We start from the raw sequence: 14,154 nt of genomic DNA, 5'->3' as shown, positions 1-14,154 counted from the left end.
GTCAAAAACTGGAATATGTTTGAGAGCTACTGTAACCTAACTCTTCCTCTTTAGAAAGAAACTAAATAAAAGCCAGAGCCTGGTAGGCTCTTTGCAGTGTGACAAATGTGTACCCTGGGCAAGTTTGTGAAGATAAAGATAAGCGCAAGCCTGTGTGATTGTCAGGCCATGGAGAAGTATTTAATTATTTACACAAAGATCTGTGTCAAACTTGCTTCACCACTGTTATACATTCATTATAAACAGGATTTTGTTCTGTTATCTGTACAGTCATCAATTTGTGGGTACAGGCTTGAAGAGAAACCTCCTATTTCTCTCACCTGTTGCTGTAGATCTTAAATAGGGTCACAATAGTAACACAGATATGATTACCTATATGCATTTTTTTAATGTATACAGGAATGAATATATTCTCTAAAAGATCCGTCATCTTTGCTACACCCTGAATTTTAAAAATATTTATAGGCATTATAGCTGGAGGTGGAACCAATGGCCCAGTATTCAGTCAGTGTAAAGAGGATGCTGAGATAAATGCAGTAAATAGGTACGTGCTCTGTAGAATCCCTAGGAAGAACCCCTTTGCATGGTCTGAAAGGAGTGGTGAAAATATGTGGAAGCAGGCCAGGCCTTCTTCTCCTAGGGGGATGCTAAGGACACCTGCAAGACCCAGTAAAACCTAAACCAGAAAACTAAAACCTTGACGGAGGAAAAAAACAGCCCACCACTGAATATTTTTGAAGAGACAGATGAACTTGCTGGTAACAGACAGCTGTGAGGACATATTTTTCTATTCATGATTCTCCTCCTCATTCCTACTCCAAGTACTGAGGTATGAGTTTTATTTCCAAACACTTGGCTCAAACAAATCCAATAACGCCCTCTACTTCTTGGTTTGATTTCAAGTGGTGACAAATGTCAGTGGTTTGGGGTCTATTTGGACTTGTTCTGTGACTAATGGGGCAAGGGGACTCACAGAACCATGCCCTGGTAGAAGTAGAACTGAAAAGGAGGAAAAACTAGGGAGATGGGCCTAAAACAAAAAAGTGTGGAATACTGATAACAGAAATCACAAAATAGTGACAACAAGGCACTTGCACATGATACTTGAGGACATATGTTATGGCAACCTCTTTTTCAGTTCCAGTATAACACTTTGCTGGAGAGCTGCTCTGAAAAGAGCCTTACAAGGTTCAACAAGGGCAAGTGTAGAGTCCTGTAGAGACCACATCTGGAGTACTGTGTCCAGTTCTGGTCTCCTCAGTTCAAGAAAGACAGGGATCTCCTAGAGAGAGGCCAGTGGAGAGCGACAGAGATGGATTAGGGGCCATCTCCCATATGAGGAAAAGCTGATAGACCTGTGTCTGTTCATCCTGAAGAACAGAATACTGAGAGGGGTCTCATAAATGCTTATAACTATCTAATGGGGTGTTGTCATGTGGACTATTTTCAGTGGTGCCCAGCATCAAGATGAGGGGCAATGGGCACAAATTGGAACCCATAAAGTTCCATCTGAAGATATTTAGGAAATTCTTTGCTTTGAAAAAGACAGAGCACTGAAACAGGCTGCCCAGGGCAGTGGGCACAGCACCCAGTTTGTCAGAGTTCAATAAGCAGCTGGGCAATGCTCTCAGACATAGTCTGATTTTGGTGGTCCTGTGTGGACTCTATGATCCTTGTGTGTTGCTTCCAACTCAGGATATTCTGTGATTCTCTGATATCCTTTGTAACTTTTCATCCTGTAACCATAACAGTTTTATAGTGAATGGAGTTCCTTGTTCAGACTCCTCCAAGGTTGTCAAGGGCAAGCCGACCATCCACTGTAACAACAGCTCAAGAGGAGTCCTTATCAGTGTTATCCATACCAGAAAACAGGTCCAGATCTCTGCCCCTCAGGGCAAGTGGCATAGTTCATTTTGCCACCACCCATCTCCCTTTCTTGATCCAAACAGCATGCTATAAATATGTAAGTTTCTCATACATATTTCCTGGGTATTGTCTACAGTCCTAAAACAAGCCTGAAAGCCTGTTAGAAATGACACACTGTGGATAAAAGGAATGGTGCTGGCTGTGTTTTACTAAGTTACACGTCTTTGGGCTTCCTGCAGATCCTTTGCTACATTCTGCCTTCAAGCTAGCCCATAATATTAACTACTTCCATGCCTTTGTGAAATATATGTACAGAGTGGTATGTACACAGCAGGTGCGTCTGTGATTTGACTGTTTTAAAGCTCTGATTTTCTTTTTCTTTCTTTTTTTATTTTATTCTTTATCCCCGTGTAAGTAATTTGATCTAGACCTGCAGTTCTTCTGAAACAAAGAGATATTTTCTTTCCCGATTATCTTTAACCCATTAGTCAGAGGTGTATAATTAGTGAATGAATACTGAAATACTAAGCATGGATAAAGCAATTTTTCCCCCTACAAAATCCTTCCAGTTTCGTGGTATTTACTTAGGGATATTTTATGTTGGAAATAGCAATGATTTTATTGCACTGTAATGGAGCAGATCATTAATTTCCATTTATTTCTGTCTTCAGTTTCATTATGACCTGTCCTCTCTAATGTTTCTTGCCAACGAGTTATATGTTTTATTACAGAATATGTAGAATAAAACAATTATTTTTAGTTATGAATTTCCTAGCTCATGATTTCATTCATTGTTCACAAGAATTATGAATTGTGAATTATCCACTCTTACTCTCTTCCAGATCTATTCTGTTTCTGATTTTCTTTATCTTTCTCATAATCTTCACATATCCTTTAGCCATAGAGCCTTGCTTTTTTTTGGTAATACAGCAAGCTCTTTCACATATTCAGATATTCACATATTCATATTATTGTGAGAGCCATTTCAAACTGGCAGAAAATCATCAGATTGCTGTTTTGTCCTCTGTTCTTAATAATTCTAAGAATCAATTGATCAGGCTTTGATTCATACTGAGAACTGGACCTTCCTTCACTTAACTTCTAGAATGCAATCACTTTATTTCTATTCTGTGTTTTTGTACAGAGGAGTTATGAAGAATTGCTCTACTTAGTTTATTTTTCAGGTCCTCACTTGCTTTAGCTTTTCTCCCAGCTGGAAAACCAAGGATGATATTTTTCAGCACTTCAGAATGAAGCTGTGTTTACCGTAGTGCTTTGAGTAATAGTGAGAGCATGTGTTAAAGGACCCTACTTGTTTAACAACAAAATTCAGATTTCATACCCTAGGTTTCACAAATCTGGGAAATGGCACTTGAGCACTGAAATAGTTTAATTATTTGACTGTTCTGCTATCTTGTAGAATCCTCAAAATGAAACATTAAAATGATTCCCAAAGGGAACTGCATTTATTTTCTTCTAATGTCAGTCCATCACATATAACAGGTCAAAACATAATAGGTGCTAAATTACTTTCTTTCACGAACTCTCATCTCTCTTTTTCTTATTTTAATATATACGATTGTAACTATTTTCTCTTCCCTTTTATGCAAATGTCAGCCCTCCTGCCAAGAGCTGAAAGGATTTCACAATGGATACAGAAAAAAAAAGTGCCTGAAGCAAGATTTTTTTTTTCCCACTTCTCCCATGGTTACAAAGAACTATACAATATCCAGTGTAGAGAAACTACCTACTGTATTATATTTAGTAGAATATATTTTAGTACCAACTATTCTCAAGCCTGCCTGTGTGTTTTTCTCTTGTTAATAAACTCTGCTGAGGTGTATATGGTACGTGGCACAACTGATAATTAAGAATTTGTAATGAATTTTAATGAAAGCAGTTCAATTCCTTAACTGTTAGCAGTTTTATGGGTAAAATGCTGTACATACAATCTCCTGTAGATACAGTGACACTGTAGCTTGATTTTCATGCTGTGACAGATCAGATGTGAAGATGAATGAAAGAATAAAACTGTGAAGAGAGACATTGCAGGCAAAACTAAATATCAAACCTAACTTGATTATATTTAAACTTAATTTTTCAAACTCAAAACTTACACCCTGTATTACCAGAAAGCCAGACTGCATCATCTGGAGAAACTGTAGGTACAATGTATAGGTCATGTCAGAATTGTCAGAAACATCATTTGTGTCCATGTTGTTACAAAGATTTACTTGTTCCAGGCAGTAATTCTGAGTCAGGTAGGTGGGGAGCTTTAGAAAGATCTTCCTTAAGCTTTCTGTACTCACAGAGAATGCTGCTTACAGATGTAGACTTTTATGCCAGCTATTTCAAAACGTGGAAAATAACCACTCAGTAGAGTTATGAATTAATAGAGGTCACTTTATCTTTTCTAGTACAAACAGATCCTACTGCAGAAAGAGAGACTGGGCAAAGCATTGCTGTTCTCCCCATGCTTTTTTAGAAGAGGAACACAGAGAAAATGGGGAGCTTCGAGCAGCAGTTGTACTAAAAGCAATTGTGGAGTCTCTTCTGCTTGGCTACTTCTTCCAATCAGAAGTTTTTTTTTTCAACAATGTTCCTCAACAATAGCTGTCTGCTGGAGATTGGCCTTAGATTGCTTGGAAGCATTTGCGACTAAGACTGGAGCAACTTGGAATTCATGTGCATTTGTTTTCCCTAGGCTGGATCCCTATTCTTCTTTCTCAAGTTAAATGGTGTCTGCGTTGGTAACAGGTTCTTTTGGATGAAGTTCATAGTATGCAGGGGATTTTTCACTACCTAAGTGATACCAAAACTAATACATAGTATTCCCTTTAGTAAAATTTAATTTTCACAGGTGCTGAACCAGTGTAGACAATATGAAATGTCTTGCTTGGTTGTGGTCCTGTTTGGAGTCTTTCTTTCCAGTAGCTGGAATCTGACTGGAAAGTGAAACCTACAGGAATCAGACTCCTAGCCCCTTTTAATTCATGTTCCAATTGAAAGATTAAATTACACTAATTTCCACTTTGGCTCAGCCCAAGTTCTGCAAAGGGATTTATTTATCTCTCTGCTATGGAAGGATCAAAAGCCACCCATGTGTACCTCCAGCACTGTGGAGGAATGGAGTTCAGAAGCTAGCACTTGGAAAAAAACCTGAAACTAGCCATGATTAGTCTCTTTGGGATATTTATTCCCTCATCATCTTTTGGCAGAAGATACCTTCTGCGCTCCAGATCCAGTATCAAGAATCCCTTCCATAAAAATCTATTTTCCATATGTCAGAAAACATTGTCCTCTTCCCTAGCAATATGCTATTAGCCTCATAATTAAAACCATCATCCAGAACTGAGAGGATTTCTATCCTTGGCTTGAAAGGATCCAAGCCCACATTTTTCTCTTTCTGGTTATATCTTCGCTGGGGGCAGAGCACTCACTTGCAGGGAATAAGAACTAGATTGCTGCCACTTATCTCCTCAAGGACCCAGGACCTATGGGAAAGAGCTAGCCAGACAGTGATTGCTTGAGAACAAGGGAGACAGTTTGTTGTCAGGTGATTTGTCTTACAGTTCATTTTGTCTAGAGAACAGGATTGATATGCATAGGTGAGGGCAGTGGCAGCCTGGAGCACAGGGCTCTGCCATCTGCCCACTGAGCCCCCAATACAGCTTAACACTCTGGCATCCTGCTGCTTTCTTCCAAGAGGAATCACCCCTTTCCTTGCCAAGAGGTCCCAAAGGCTCAAGAAGATGGCTTGAGCTTGTTTCTAGAATAGGAGAAAAGGAAGGAACTGATGTGAAGAAAAAAAGGAAGAAAAAGTTTCTCCTGCTTTCCCTTCTACTCCAGGCACATCCCACAACATGCTACAGAAATCATACTGAGAAACTATCCAAATTCCTCTCTTCCACCAAGACCACTGGAAATGCCTGGACCCTTCTGACTACTGCTTCTTTCTCAGCATCCCACACACCCCTCTTCTGCCACCCTAACAGAGCCTGCTCCCACACTAATTCTACCCCTCTACATCCAACACTGCTCTATGCATCCTCCACCTCCCACAAATGTGCTTCTGTCACTGCCTCTCCTTCCTCAAGCTGTTATCTTCTCAACACAAACTAATTGCAACAGTAGATGTAGGCATTTTAAAACTAGAAAATGAATTATCTTATATATGCAGCACTTAAGTTTGATCATCTTCGTATAAATTACAGATATTTTTATAAGTATTTTTTTTGCCAGAAAAAAATGCAAAGTGACTGTAAGAAAGGCGACAAAAATATGATGTAAATTAAGAAATGCTTGAAAATAAGCACTCTTATGTGTGAAAAACTTAGTGCTGTCTTTGTGTGTCGAACCAGTAATGAATCTCAAGTCAACTTCAACCAATTCTAACTGAATTTCCTACTTGATGTAGCTGTCAATAGAGTAATAGCATGCACCACTGAGCTGCAGCTAATTTTTCCCTCCTTCTCTTCTTCCTTCCCTTTGGCATTTCACAAAAAATGTACTATTTCCCCCCCTAAATGACACAGAATCTATTGATTTTTATTTACCTATGGAATTCTTCCCTGTGAAGTGCAAAGTGAATAGGGAAAAATCACAAAATGTGTTAAACCCCCGCGGAGCTCTCTGTAATTAACTGTGCACTCATGGAGGAACCCCAGGAGTGGAAAAAAGCACTTGTTAGCTGAGGCAACAGTTCTTATGGAAATAGAAAACCACTCACAACTTCTTGCAAGAGAGCATTGGGGTCATTGGATGAATTATCCTATACCCGTTACATTTCCCAGACACAAAACCCGTCTACTTTCAGCTCTAATAATGATAAGGGGTGCTCATACTCAAATTAATAAAAGTTATTTGTGCAGCTTTATTAGCTTTTAAGAGCCTAGTGGAACACACTGTTCTGTTAATGTATGTGAACATGTTCAGCTAACTGTCTTTTGAAATGCTGGTGTCTTTTTGAATATGATATTGTTTAGTTCTCACTTGAGTTATTTCCTATTTGACTTGTCTATCGATCAGTGAAAGGCTGGCTGTTTAACACCAGGCTGCAGTGCAAACTGCTGTTACACAAGCTGTTCATGTTTTTCATGGCTAAGAGCCATAAAAACCCTCAGAAGTCACTTGGCCAACAAGTTATCTTCCCATTGCCGCAGTGTCCTACCTTGCAGTCCCTGGCCCTCTGCAATGGGGGAAACTCAGGACACTGAGCACTTAAAGCAAGCCCCAGATGCAATATGATCTGAAATCACTGTGTATTTTACAATTGAATTTTTGCAATAGCAGCAGAATAACAAGTTTGAAGCTCCACAGGATAAACAGAAACCATTTATTAAGCAAGAAAAACATGGTAAATATAAATAGAAGATATTCAGTTTTTTATTTATACTGTCCCTTTTTGATGAAATAATAACAAATTATTTCTAAAATTAATTTATTTTTTTTTTTTCTGAAAAATTATCTAAGTGTTATGACAGGTGAAGGAAAATCAACTTCACCAAGGCTAAAAATGCCTCCAAGGCCACAAAAAAAAACCATCAGACCAACAAACTATTTTTTTTTCCTCATATGAAATAAAGATAGATAGGAATATTCTATTCACACATTCATAAACAGATGGATTTTGCATCTAGCATCCTTGAGAGCAGTAGGTTAGATGCAGTAATGACACAAAATTACCAAGCTGCTTGAATTTACCATAACGTACAGAGAAGAGTTCTCTGAAATGCATTCACATAGGTCTGGTCTGGTGGAAATATACATATACATACATATATATATATATATATATATATATATATATATATATATATATATATATATATAAAAGAAATAACAAAACAAAACCTCAAAAATTCCATTGTGCACTTACTGGATGATTTCCTGGTATGCAAAAAAATTATGTTTTGGCTTCTGTTGCTTATGCACTTCCAAATACTTCCAAAATGCATAACTCAACACTTATTTACAGCATTTATTTTCATCATCAGAACTTGACAGATGGAGTCATACCTAAAATAGAAAATCTGGACAATACTTCATCTTTAAGTACAGTACCTTTAGTTGAAAAAATACTCCTGTGAAAATAAATTCTGATTTGTAACTATGAGAAAAATAAATCAGTCTGATGTCATGTACAAAACTCCACAGACTTTGCTCAGTATCAGCTTGATAGTAAAAATGGTATATTTTTTATCATGATTATTAATCATTCAAGTGAAAATAAAGGTTTATTGAGAATCTCTTTAGAGGATGAAGTTTTCTTTTATATCATAATCTTCTGAAGGAGACAATCCAACAATGAGCAAGGGATTTTATTGACTGCTTTTGCATATCACACAAAATCTTTAGCTGTTACTCAAAGGAACAGAGGAATCAAAGAAAATTAATGCTCTGCAGTGTATGAAAGGCTAAATCATGTCACCAGAAAATGACAAATCATACAATTCACTTACAAATGGTGATTAAACTGATAGAAAAGCTACTTTGAAACTTTATGAATAAAAAGCTAGAGGACGATTATATAATTAATATGTTAATACACTGTAACTATGCCATTAACATACAAATACTAAAGACCTATCTGTTGAAAGCATGTTCCGTCAAACTAACGCTGTAACTAAGAGCAGCAGTGTGCTTGGACTTCTTTAATTTCATTGCATGGAGTTCTGATGAAAAGTCTGACACAACCTGAGGCTGATAGGCTATATGTTGTTGAGATAGTATGTATAATTAAGTTGAAATTTTCAAGGAAAACTGTTTTGTTTCCGCTGGGCATACAAAGAATCATTTCTTAGCTAAAGATTTATGAATACTTTTATCAGCATTGTGAAGGAGAACACTATCAGTTCAGTTCAGTGTCTCTGTGCAGCCAAATTCATGATTAGTGTCTTTTCTTATTTATCAGATGCAGTCTCTCAGTATCGTTTGACTATTTAAGTGTGATAACCACTATTTGGCCTATTTTGTATCAAACAATAAAGACAGTATACCAGACAGGAGACAGCAAGTGCAAAGTGCAAGGGGCCAAGGGAGGCGGCTTAGTCCTCTTCAGGGGTTTCTGGGGAACTTCTGACTCAACCTCCTCCAGAGCCCATTTTTCCCATTCCTCTCACTACATTATGGACAAAAAACAAACCAGGCGCTTTCAGTTTTAAGGGAAAAGGCAATGGATATTGGGACCTGAACTGTTACAAACTGCTGTATTTGGAACCAGGTATCTTCTTCAGTGGTTTAATACTGATTGCTTAAACTTGATAACTGAAGGAAGCAGATCATTGACAGACTCTGTCAGACTGTGGATGTGCTGCTAAGTATAATACGCCAGAAGGCATCCTCTGGCACTCCTTGGAAACATGTGGGACTGATGGACACTTAAATAGCAATCCATGTCATAATTACAAATTATGAGCTTTGGCTAATCACAGGTAGTCTTATTTCTGGCCTTGCTTTTAATAATGCATAGTCAATCACCTAAGCTAATGATATGACTGCTCAGGGAGTATAATACTCGGTGTAAAAGACAGATTATTCTGAAAAAGAAGATACCTAAAAAACTCACCCAGAAAGCAGTTAATCTCAATTCCAAGTCTGCACATCCAGTCCTACAAGTTTTTTAGTTTAATAAAAACTGTGATAACAAGCTAAATCATGACTTGGATATGTACCAGAGCTCACAGATATGTTGAAGAAATCCAACATTACCACTTAGGTAAGGAGTTAGAATGTGCTGAGCAAAGAAAATCACTCAGCAAAGAAAATCTTGTGTTCTCGTGAACACGAGACCAACACTGAGAGCCCAAGCTGTTAGAATCAGAAGTATTAACAATGATGAATTATTCAAAATCTGAGTCCCACATGAAGAACTACAGAGCACCATATTTCGTGCAGAACTTTATTCATGTGCCCTCTATTGCATGTGCTTCAGGCTGTGAGAAATCTGAAGCATTCTTGCAACATGTGCCTCATAATCAAAGAGCTCAACTGCACTGTCAGTTCCTAGGAATTCTCCTAGGAGAAAGAGAGTTGCAAGAGAGAAGAAGAAATTTCCTGCAGATTCAGGTGCTGTGTATAAGTGTTTAGCTGGGCATACCTGTGTACTTCTGTTACATCAGAAATAGCATGACTAGTAGGTTCTAAAGGAAAAAGTACAGGGACTAGAACTTTCAGGTAACTAAATTATTCAGAACGGGTTATCTAAATTGTATATCAACCACACCTTCCCTCATTCCCTTCCCTCCCATGTGCATATCACAGAGCTGTCCATAAAATACAAAAGAGGGCCTGATCCTAACAGGTTCAACTTCACCTACTGCCATGTAAAAGTACACCTCTCTTGAGAAAAAAAATAGATATATGAACTTTTTTAGCTTTCAGAAGAGAATGTACTCTCACAGTGTAATTCACATGCCTGCTCTTATCTGTATTTTTGTTTTATCCAGCTTTTCATAATCCTACATTACTCTAATATCTGAGTGATGATTGTGCACACTTGGAACTCATCTCTCCATGTGACAAGTTCTTTTTAGAGAAAAAGACCTATCTACATTCCTTTGTGCGAAATTGGAAATCTATGATGATACCACTGTAAAGAGAGATCAATGCTGGATTAAATGAGTGTCAATGTATTAAGTCAGAACTCTCATGAAAAGGTAATGAATCAAAATAAGAAAGAATCTGAGGAACTGTGGAGTAGATGGAGAATCTCTAAATGGAGAATATATTGTAGATTTATTTTTATGAAGGATATAGCTACGTAATATTGGGTACTGATTCTGAAGCTGTATTTTAGTTTATAGCTGTTGTGCTGTATTCTCAAGAGGCCTGTATCATACAGACAAAATTGCCTCATGGCAGCTATCCTTTCCTGTTTTCAACTCTTTATAATAGTGGTGATGCAGGAATCCACAGCAAACATTTTTCTCCTGGCATCCCTAGAGAGCACGAATAATATTGTGAACTTTTTTGGAAGTTAGTCCAGTTCTGTTGATTGACACAGAAGCAGCCACTTCTTAGTTGGGCTCGGATCACCATCAGTGCATTGTATACTTCTCTATGATCTTGTGCTTATCACAACTTTCTTGAAGCATTAATGAGTTGAAAGTTTTGCTGATCTGACTCTGATTCTTAGTGTCTATATCTTCCATTGCTGTAAAGATCTGGGAGGAGGGTGCTATCTCACTTTCCGATCTTGAAAAGAAAGCTAATATTCCTGCAATGTTCCTATAGAAAGAGACTGCACAGGTGTCCTAAAATATTCAGAGAAGCTGGGACTGATACTTCGAGATTTATACAATGGCTTGAATAAAATACATTCTCGTATCTGTTCTGGTGCTTGTTCATTTGCAGATATAGTGAGAACTGGTTCAGCAACCTGTAGCATATCAATGAAAACTCTTTGCTTCTTCTGCAAGCTAGAACTAGTAAGACACACCTTGAGTGGCATGAGAGACTAGTAGGCGAGAGACTTGCTTTTCACACATTAATATGCATGGCATAAGTTTACAGCATGTTGGGGGCAATACTAGAATGTCTTGAAGGTCAAGGGCCTGCTCAGGAGGAAATTGTTACAGTTTGGAAAGTCAGTTTTAGGTAAGGCTGTATTACATCCTACTCTTTGTCTAATTGTCCTGAACATTCTAGTTAATCATGTGTGGGATGAACTTCCAAGCAATTTGAAGAGTATCATTAAGGAAAAGTAGACAGAATGAGGCACCTTGTGCCAACATTGCTAGAGCTGGCTCTTTCCTAAACACCTCCCACATGCCTGAAGCTGAGAGAGCCATTACATCTTGCATGTTCCACTCCTACCAGCAAGATTCACCTTGGATTAACAGTAGTTGAAAGCAAGCTATAAAATTTGAGAGGTGTGAATTAGATATCAACAAGAAAATCTGCTTTAGTGAGAGGTACAACTTAATCCATATTTTGAGAAAAATCATAGTGTTATTTCAGTTCTTGCATATATCATAATGCCATCATTTCTGGATGCATAAAAATGGAAGGTTAATGAAAAAAGGAACCATAATTCCTTACTTAAATCTCATCTTTATCTGATTCTGACCTACAATGAAAGATGTTTCTGAAATAAATAACTTACTTAATAGAGAAAGATAACTTTCATAAATCTTCGTATCTTATCACAGTTCTACTACATTTATGAGATGACCTAAAATGTAAATTAAGAATCAAACAGTATTTTAAGTTTTATAACATTTTCAGAATAATATGCAAATAATATTGCTAGAGGTTTAAGTCAGGCATTTTTTTAATACAAGCTTCAGTTTGTAGAATTTGAGATAAGCCAGTTTTTAAATTGGATGACTTTTAGATCAAAAATATTATCAACTATGTTATCAATTTTATATATATTTTAGTTGCTTGGATTTCCCCTACACACACCTCCAAACCCTCAGGTCATTCCCTTAAATTACCAAATCAAATTATTTAAATAAGACTTCCAAATATGGGATAATAATTTCTAGCACTTTTGAAGAGCAAGTGAACTGAAGTAGAGATTTTAAGAGACAATTATGTAAGAGTTTGCTAGGAATAGAGTAGGCAGCAACAGTCCTAGTCACAATAAATAAATAAATAAACAAATAAATAAATAAAAAGGCTTTTATCAGGACTTTATTTTCAGTAGAAGAAATCACAGCATCAGAAGCTTACCTTGAGCTGGAAGTTGAAGTATAATATGTCAGAAAGGTAAATTAAGAGTAGGCTATTCAGTTCTCTACAGATGAAATACATATTTTAAATACTTTACTAGAGCAGTTCTTTCACTGATTTGTTAGAGAACACGTGCTACTTGAAGAGTCTACAAAATTTCAGCCTAGAATCTGAAATCAGAAGAACATAATCTTAAAATAATTTATTGCTATGATAGAAAATAATAATTCAGTCTAAATTAAATTTTAAGACCAATTATAATATCATGAGAAATTTGGTGTATCAAAAGTACATGCTAGATGTAATCTTTCAGGGAATTCTTTGATGCTTTATAACCACTTATTATCTTTCCAACACTGATTTGTAGCCAGTATTACCTCAGCTGTAAAGAGGGAGAAATTATTGTACAGACCCATAAAAAGGAAAAAAATAAGAAGGTGTTGTGCTTGAGTTCTTATCAGCACCCTCATGCCAATGAAGCAGAAGAAATCTTCTGGAACTTCTTAGGGTGCAAGGAGAGTCTCTAGAAGAAATGTTATTTGTCTCATCCTGTAACTTTTAGTGTAAATTGGGGGGAGGGTGTTGAGTGCAAAATTTATGTATGGTTGAAGGCAAATGGTTTATTAACACCTGAAGGGGTAGGTAGTCTTCCACAGGTACTGAAAGTATATTGCAATCAGCTACACAACCTATTGTGCCTTCAGTCCATGAACACAATCCTAATGAAATGGAATAGACAGTTTCACAGAAGAAAAGCTGTAGGGAGGTTACAGGACGTGGACATGGTTTGAACCTGTATATTTAGTTTTCATTTTACCCCATTCCATACTTTGCATATTTTCCCTATTTTGCCTTTACAGTTCTGGTTTTATAAATGTCTATGGAAAGAAACTGTAAAATAATTATCCAGTATATTTTCTAATGTATTTATATTACTTAAATGCTGAATGAGGGCCATAAAATAATAACAGAAATATGGAAAAATCATTAGGAAAATACTGACTGTCAATTGAATGAAAAATCACTTAAAACATTATATATTTTATCTGATGTCATACATTTGAGTAAACAAATGTTTTAAAATATAAAATAAAACAGGAAATTACTTTCATGCAATACAGAATGGAGTTGTATACTCAGATAATCTAATCTTTTTTAGACTTAATCTGGGAGGCATATCATCTCTTTTTCATTTCAATACAGCCTTAAAATTCAGATACCATCTTGAGACTATCCTGTTTCTTTTATGCCTGTTATTAGATTTGTGCTGATATTCATTTTAAACACATCAGTTGGCCCTTTCTCTTTTAAAATAAGCATCAGAGTTGTTGTTCTTGTTTCACAAATGCATTGATATTAACCAAAGTTAGTTACTCCGAATTACTCTCTGACTGAATAGTTTTGACCTGTGAATAGCTGGTTACCTGAATCCTCTCAAGAATAGGAAGTAGCAGTCATTGTAATGGTGATGAAAATCTCGAAACAAATGAGTAAGTGAATAGACATCAGGTCACTGCTGGAATTGTCTTCCAAGTGTAGGAGGGAAATCTCAGATCAGCCTTCCCACTGAAGTATCTTTGGCAGCTGCTCATTTATTTAATCTGAGCAAGA

The sequence above is a fragment of the Coturnix japonica genome, chromosome 3 (assembly GCF_054131305.1).
Source record: "Coturnix japonica strain WE chromosome 3, WE-NBRP24, whole genome shotgun sequence".
NCBI lineage: Eukaryota > Metazoa > Chordata > Aves > Galliformes > Phasianidae > Coturnix > Coturnix japonica.
Note: the sequence above shows the minus strand (reverse complement) of the source record.